This window comes from Capsicum annuum, chromosome 4 (assembly GCF_002878395.1).
Source record: "Capsicum annuum cultivar UCD-10X-F1 chromosome 4, UCD10Xv1.1, whole genome shotgun sequence".
NCBI classification, from domain to species: Eukaryota; Viridiplantae; Streptophyta; class Magnoliopsida; order Solanales; family Solanaceae; genus Capsicum; species Capsicum annuum.
The window spans coordinates 210,808,972-210,816,898 of NC_061114.1; positions in this window are offsets into that span (position 1 = coordinate 210,808,972).

Here is a 7,927-nt window from a genome sequence, read left to right on the forward strand (position 1 = left end):
TTTTATTATTCTTGCAAAAGTCACGAAGATTATAGATGGTGTAGAAGATACTTACGGTCTTGATGTACATCAAACGACGCTACTTCAAGAGGGTCCTTCACAAGAAGTCAAGCTAAGGACCTTCAAGCATTTCAAGCTTTATGGATGAAGAATGAATCTTTGGAAGGCTTCAATATGGATGACTTGAAAATATTTAATATACTAAATGTGTCTACCATTTAAATTAACTTGTAATTTAAATGAAGGGCAATTTGATCTTTTCTTACTTCTTTTAACCCATAGTATAAATAGTTAGATATTAGGGTTGAACCACTAGTTTTGGAATATTGAATATTTGTGCCTCCTTTGAGAACTTGAAAACTCTTTGTTGATTTTCAACAATTGTCCTAGGATTTGCAAGTAAGGTTACTACCTTCTTGAAGATTCTAATAGATTAGGTGCTTTTAGTTCCCAATTAAGGAGTGCTTTGGTTAGTTTCACCATTACATCTTTTGATTGTTTAAATTTAATTGTGTCTATCTTTCTTTATTTTCTATCTTTAATTCCTATCTTGATCCTATTTTCTTGTTTCACATCAAATTGGTATAATAGTTTGGATTAGATTTGTTTTCACAAACCCAAGTCTTGGGTTTTGATATTTTCAAAAAAAAAAAATTCAAAAAAAAATCAAATTTGATTGAATGTTGTTTGATATTATTCCTTGAGTTACATGTTGTTGTCTTCTAGTTGAATCATTTTTAAAAAAAATACATAAAAAAGTTGAAAGTCATCTTGAAGAAGAAACTTGAAAACGGATTATGTTCATTTGGTGTTTGGTTGAAGATATTGTTGGTTATAAGTTTTTGATAAAGTTGTGGGAAAGTTATATCTCAAATTTGAGCTCATTTGTTTGGGTATTGAAGAAGATGAATTTGAGAATTACAAAATAGTTGAATCTTTCAACCTTGTTTCTTCTTTTCTTGTTAATTCTAGCTAGTTTGCTTTGAGTATTAATTCATACTTAATGTTAAACTAGTTTGTGTCCGCTTAATTCATTCGTGTTTTTGTCTTTTATTTTATTATATGTTTATTTGTTTTCTTGTCCGTTAGATTTAATTGTCCATTCTTGATTACATAAACTTCACTTCATCCCGAAGAAGTAATACTATTTGTGAATTATTTGATGGTGTTGACTCTCAACCTTGAGTTATTCAAGAGTGGTAACAAGCAAGAGTGAGATCAGCTCATTTGAGGATGGCATTAGAGTGATACATGAGTGTGAGTGACAAAAAAAGGAAAACATAATGTGAGTGAGTGATGAGGAACTCTTTCTACTAACTATTTATTTATTTTGTAGGTACAATGAGTCAATTGGAGAGAGAATCCTCTAGCAAAATAGAAATTTTGCTTCAAAAGCTATAGGAAGAATGAAGGGAAAATTGAAAGATGTGGATAGAAGGGTGAGAAATCAAGAAATAGCAACGTAACCACTTGAGGTTTTCAATCCCATTGGTCAACATGATGAGGGATCAAGTAAACTCCTCTTGATACAACTACATTCCACATGGTAGTGCAAGATACTCTCTCTCCTAATGCCACTTTACTAAAAGTTTGATATCAAGCAACACTTTCAAAGGGGGGAAATCAACCAAAAAATCTTCCACCATAAGTCAATAGAACTCGAATGAGAACCCAACATAACCTTGGAGAGCATGATTCTTTTGATGGTGATAATTATGATTATGGAGTCAATGATTAAGTTCAACAAAAGATGTTAGGTGGGAGAGGAAGAAGAGGTGGTAATGGAGGGTGGTATCCGGTTGATGGTAGAGAATACAATAGAAGGAATGATGATAAATATCGAGGATTCATCAATATAAAGGCTACCCTTCCATTCTTCAAAGGAAGTAGTGACCCGAATGAATATCTTGATTGGATTGTGAAACTTGAAAGGAAATATAATCTCAACAATGTGAATGATGTTAAAAAGATGAATTATGCTATAAGTTACCTTAAGGATTTTTCTTCTACATGGTGGGAGAAAATTGAAAGAGATGTTTTGGTGAATAGAACTTTGTTACAAGTTGGAATGGCATGAAAATGCATATGAGAGAAAGGTTTTGATACCAAGCGGTATCTACAAGAGCTCAAACAGTTCACAACTCACAAAAACAGTCCACACGTAAAAGACATCAAATGAAAACAACAAACACACAAACTTGAAAGATAAGGAGATAGATAACTTGACACAAAGAGAATATAAAATGTATCAACTAAAGAGTATATCAAACTCTAAAACCTCTACAAATCACATTAACAAGCACCAAGTTCTTACAGGAACACAAGAAGAACTCGGTTCACTCAACCACTCTCGTTTCTAGCCGTCTCACAACACAAGTGGAACCTTTCACTTGTGAATCTTAAAATGTTTGGTGATCTACTCTCTTATTGAGAGGAAATATGGTGTTCAATGTTACAAAGTTATTTCAAAATAAGCTAACTAGGAGAACAAGACTAAAGAAACACCTTAAATAGTCTTTACAAAAGGATAGCAAAAGGACCCCTTTGCCCTTAATGAAAGGGGAGTGGAGTGTTTGGGCAGCCTTGGGAGTGTATTTTGGGCCCCTAATATTATCCCCCACATGTCAATATGTACGCTCCCTTGGGAGAGTATGCAACAATCTTAACCGCATCCATTTTCATAAACACACCTTGAAGCCTTTGTAGTTCCCGAGCTTGACTTTAAGTAAATGGTCTAAAGCCCGTGACAGCCGTATCATCCTCTCCATCTTGAGAGGAGTTTGAACTTAAAATCATGGGTTCTTCATCTTCAATGGTATCAATCAGTGAGAGGTCACACACGTTGAATGTGTTATGCACTTGGTATTCCGGTGGCAAGTCGATCTTGTAAGCATTATTGTTGATTATTTCAAGAACTTGGAATGGACCGTCACCTCTTGGTAGAAACTTACCCTTTCTTCGGTTGGGGAACCGGTCCTTACGTAGGTGTACCCACACCCAATCTCCCAGCTCAAGTACAAGACGCCTTCTCCCTTTGTTGACTCGTTTGGCCACCTCTTGCTTCTTCTTCTCAAGCCGCATCCTCACCTTCTCATGGAATATTTTCATGGATTCATCCCTCTTGTTTCCATCTAAGCTAATAACAAAATCACTTGGCAAAGGAGTTAGATCCAAGGGGGTTAGGGGATTGAAGCCGTAGACATATTTAGAAGGCGTCATGCCCGTACTCGAATGGATCACCCGATTTTAAGCAAATTCTATGAGAGGTGGGTGATCTTCCCAAGATGTAAACTTAGATTTAACCATGGAACGTAGCATGGAACCCAAGGTTCGATTCACTACTTTCGTTTGGCCATCGGTTTGTTGGTGGCAAGACGTAGAAAACAATAATTTAGTTCCGAGCCTACCCCACATTGACTTCCAAAAGTGACTAAGGAACTTAGAATCCCTATCACTTACAATGGTCCTTGGGATGCCGTGTAGCTTAACAACATTTTCAATAAACAAAGAAGCTACACTAGCCGCATCTTCATTATTTTTGCATGGAATAAAGTGTGCCATTTTGGAGAAACTATCAACGACAATAAAGATGCTATCCCGACCCCTTTGAGTCTGTGGTAGCCCCAACACAAAATCCATAGAAATATCAAACCACGGGTGTGATGGAGTAGGAAGCGGGGTGTATAACCCGTGAGGATGGATCCTCGACTTAGCACTCCTACAATCCATGCATTGGCCGCAAATTTTGACAACATCTTTAAGCATCCTTGGCTAATAGAATTGCTCCTCCAATATCCCGAGGGTATTATCAATTCCAAAGTGACCCATGAGACCGCCATCGTGTGCCTCCCTTACAAACAACTCTCTCCAAGAGCTAGAAGGTACACACAATCGTCACCCCCGAAATAAGAACCCATCAAACACGGCATAAGGACTAGAATCCGAGGGCCTCCTTTCCCTACCCATGGCTTCACCTTCCCTAAATATAGGAGCGAAGTAAGGGTCCTCGGGATACAAAGACTTGAGGCTCTCAAACCCCAATAACTTGGAAGACAAAGTGGACACAAGAACATGTTTCCTAGACAATGCGTCGACTACTACATTATCCTTCCCCTTTTTGTATTGAATCACATAGGGAAAGGCTTCAAGAAATTCAATCCATTTGGCATGCCGTTTGTTGAGTTTATCTTGTGCCCGAAGGTGCTTCAAGGATTCATAATCCGTTCGGATTACGAACTCCTTGGTCCAAAGATAGTGTTGCCAATTGCCTAATGCTCTAACCAAGGCATACAACTCCAAATCATACGTAGAGTAGTTTAGAGTTGCTCCTTTGAGTTTTTCACTAAAATAAGCAATGGGCTTTAAATCTTGCATCAAAACAGCCCCAATGCCTACCTTACTAGCATCGCACTCAACTTCGAACATCTTATCAAAGTTAGGCAATTGCAACAACGGTACCGAAATGAGCATATCTTTCAAGGTCTTGAAGGCCTTAGATTGCTCTTCACCCCACTGGAAAGGTTGGTTCTTTCAGATAATTTTGGTCAAGGGTGCGGCAATGGTACTAAATCCTTTGACGAACCTCCTATAAAAACTTGCCAACCCGTGGAATCTCCGAACTTCACCCACGGTTTTTGGGGTTGGCCAATCTTTAATGGCGGTTATCTTGGATTCGTCTACCTCCACCCCCTCGATATCACAACAAATCCAAAAAATACAACTTTATCCACACCAAAGAAGCATTTTTCAATATTAGCATACAACTTTTCTTTCCTAAGAACATCAAACACACTCCTTAGATGCAAGACATGCTCATTAACAGACTTACTGTAAACTAAAACATCATCAAAGTACACGAACACAAACTTTCCAATAAACGGCTTCATTACATGATTCATTAGCCGCATAAAGGTACTAGGAGCATTAGTAAGACCAAATGGCATGACCATCCACTCATATAGACCAAATTTAGTCTTGAATGCAGTCTTCCATTCATCACTCGGTTGCATATGGATTTGGTGATATCCGCTCCTAAGATCAACCTTAGAAAACACACAAGATCCATTTAGCTCATCAAGTATATCATCTAGCCTTGGAATAGGGTGACGATACTTTACCGTAATTTTATTTATGGCTCGACAGTCCACGCATATTCATCACGTCCCATCCTTCTTCGGCACAAGCAAACACCGGGACCGCGCACGGGCTCATGCTTTTCTTGATGTATCCTTTGTTGAGGAGGTCCTCAACTTGCCATTGGAGTTCTTTCGTATCCGTGGGGTTGCTCCTATAAGCCAACTTGTTTGGTAATTGCTACCCCAAAATAAGGTTGATTTGGTGCTCAATTCCTCGAAGTGGAGAAAGTCCTTGCGGCAACTCCCTTAGAAATACATTATCAAATTCCTGTAAAACATTAGAAATAAAAGACGGGACAGGAGAAGTGGATGGGTTAGCATTCAAAATATGAGCCAAAAGTAGCATTGGAGTAGTATCATCATACTCTTTTAAAACGTCGCCCTTGCGAGCCAACATTACCATCGAATCCTTACCCCTCAATGCCGAAACTCCCTCTTCACCCTCACTCCTTCCACTCTCGGGTTCCTCCCTTCTACCCATGGGTTCTTTCTCTTTTTTTTCTTTCCTTGCAAACTTTTCATTTGTCGATGTGCCTCACACACTTGTGATGGTGATAGTGGTCGGAGGTTGTACTTACGACCCTAGAACTCAAAGAAATAATAGTTAGTTCAACCATCATGCTTGGTCGACCTATCATATTGCCATGGCCGACCCAACAAAATATTACAAGCTTGCATAGGAATGATATAGCAAAGCACCTCGTCTTCATAATTTCCAACTTTGAACCAAATTACCACTTGAAGAGTCACCTTCAACTCTCCACAATCATTCAACCATTGGAGCCTATACGGACTCGCATGTGGAGTAGTTGGTAATTTCAAGTGATCCACCATCGAGGCACTAGCTACATTAGCACAACTCCCGCTATCAATAATCAAGGAGCACGCACTCTCCTTAATGAGGCACTTGGTGTGAAAGAGGTTTTCCCGTTGGCTAGGATCATCCAACGCTTTGCTAATCATAACTCTTCATACCACATAGTTAGGTACTTCAAGTTTGCCTTCTTGAGACCAAACCTCCTTTTCATCATCATCACTATGCCTCTCGGCCTTCCCTACCTCTCCATCTTGCGAGACTTCTTCATTTTCAACCGTTTCAAGCCCTAATTCTTCCACCAAAAAATACAATTTTCCTTCCCTTAATATAGTATTTCTCCGATTAGGACACTCACTAGCCTTGTGTCCCCATCCATGGCATTTGAAGCATTAGAATCCCTTGACATTGGAAGAAATATTCGATTTGCCCTTAAACCGGGGAGGGGGTGGTTGAGCACCCTTGATCATGGGTAGAGGGGTCTTGACTGGTTGTTGCCCCGAAGACGATGGAACCACTTATTTCCCCTTGGTCCAACCCGAGGACCCTTGGTGGGATTTGGTTTTGTATGCCAACCTTTCCTTGTTCTCTCGTTCAATCTCTAAAGCCACTTGAAAGATCCCTTCAATAGTTTCAAACTTATAAAGTGTCATGTGCATAGAGATTTCCTTATTTAGGCTGACCTTGAACCGGATGATGTCGTTGCTCATTTGCTCTCCTCTATGATCAAGTTTCAAGATGAGTTATTGAAACTCGTCATAGTAAGCTACCACACTTTTGTTTCCTTGCTTCAAGTTGTACAACTTTGCAAGGATTTCATGTTGATAGCTCTCGGGAAGGTACCTTTGCCTCATTAGATACCTTAATCAAAACCAGGGAGGGGTTGCCCCTCAATTAATACGTTGCCAAAACGTTTGACATACTCCCACCACGTGGTAGCATATCCCTTAAAATGAGCAATAGCGTAGCAGCTATTCTTCTCCTCTGTGAGATCATTCACTTGAAAGACTCTCTCATATGTGGATTCCCATGCGAGAAACTCTTCGGGATCACTTTCTCCCTTAAAGATCGAAAGCCCCATCTTTATGGTGTTGAGGCCAACATCTCTTTCCCAAACACCTTGGTCGCCCCTACCTTCAAGCCCTCGGTTCTCTCTAGGTTCTACCCTTCTACCTCTCATCCCATCTTCCATCAAATAAGGATCATCATACATTCCAAACCCCACCCTTCGATTCTCTCGCACAAATCCCTCTTCTTGCATTGGTGGATTTTGGGCATTTGGAATTTGGTAGGGCGGATTGGCATTTAGTGGTGGAGGTCTTTGGATTGGATGATTTTGCTTTGGAGGAGTCGGATTTAAGGGTGGCAATTGGGTTCCAAATCCATCATATGGGACTTGGGGATGTGAAGAATGGCTAGGTCCTTCAAGGCTTCAGCCTTGTGACTAATAGTTGGCTTGAGGTATGGCATTTGGTGGGTACATTCTTTGGTGTGTGTCTTCGGGGGTAATAGTTCAGGATTTGTTTTGGGGAGTTGAGGGTCGAGAACTCCGTTGACTTTCTACCCTTTCCATTCGGCCACTTCCACTCTGAACTTCTCAACCACAGTATTCACTCAAGCCACGTCCCGAAACAAGGACTCAAGACTAGCTACAAGGGAATTCATAATATTATGATCCACGGTTTGTGCATTGGATCTTTCAGGTTCCATGTGTGATGGTTCCATTTGCAAATGTACCTACAAAACGAGCAAACGTTAGCTGAAAATACTCTTACACACTCCTTTCACTCGGCTCACCCACTTGGACCTTCAAATGTTGTAAGCTGGCTATCAATCCTTGAGTGCTTAGGAATGAGTCTACTCTTGAGTTAGAATGGATTTTAGTTTTGAAGACTCAAGAAATTTTCGTACGCACTTAAACTAAGAACAACTACAAATTGTAAATGAGCAAAGCACCATAAAGAACGTTGACACGAAA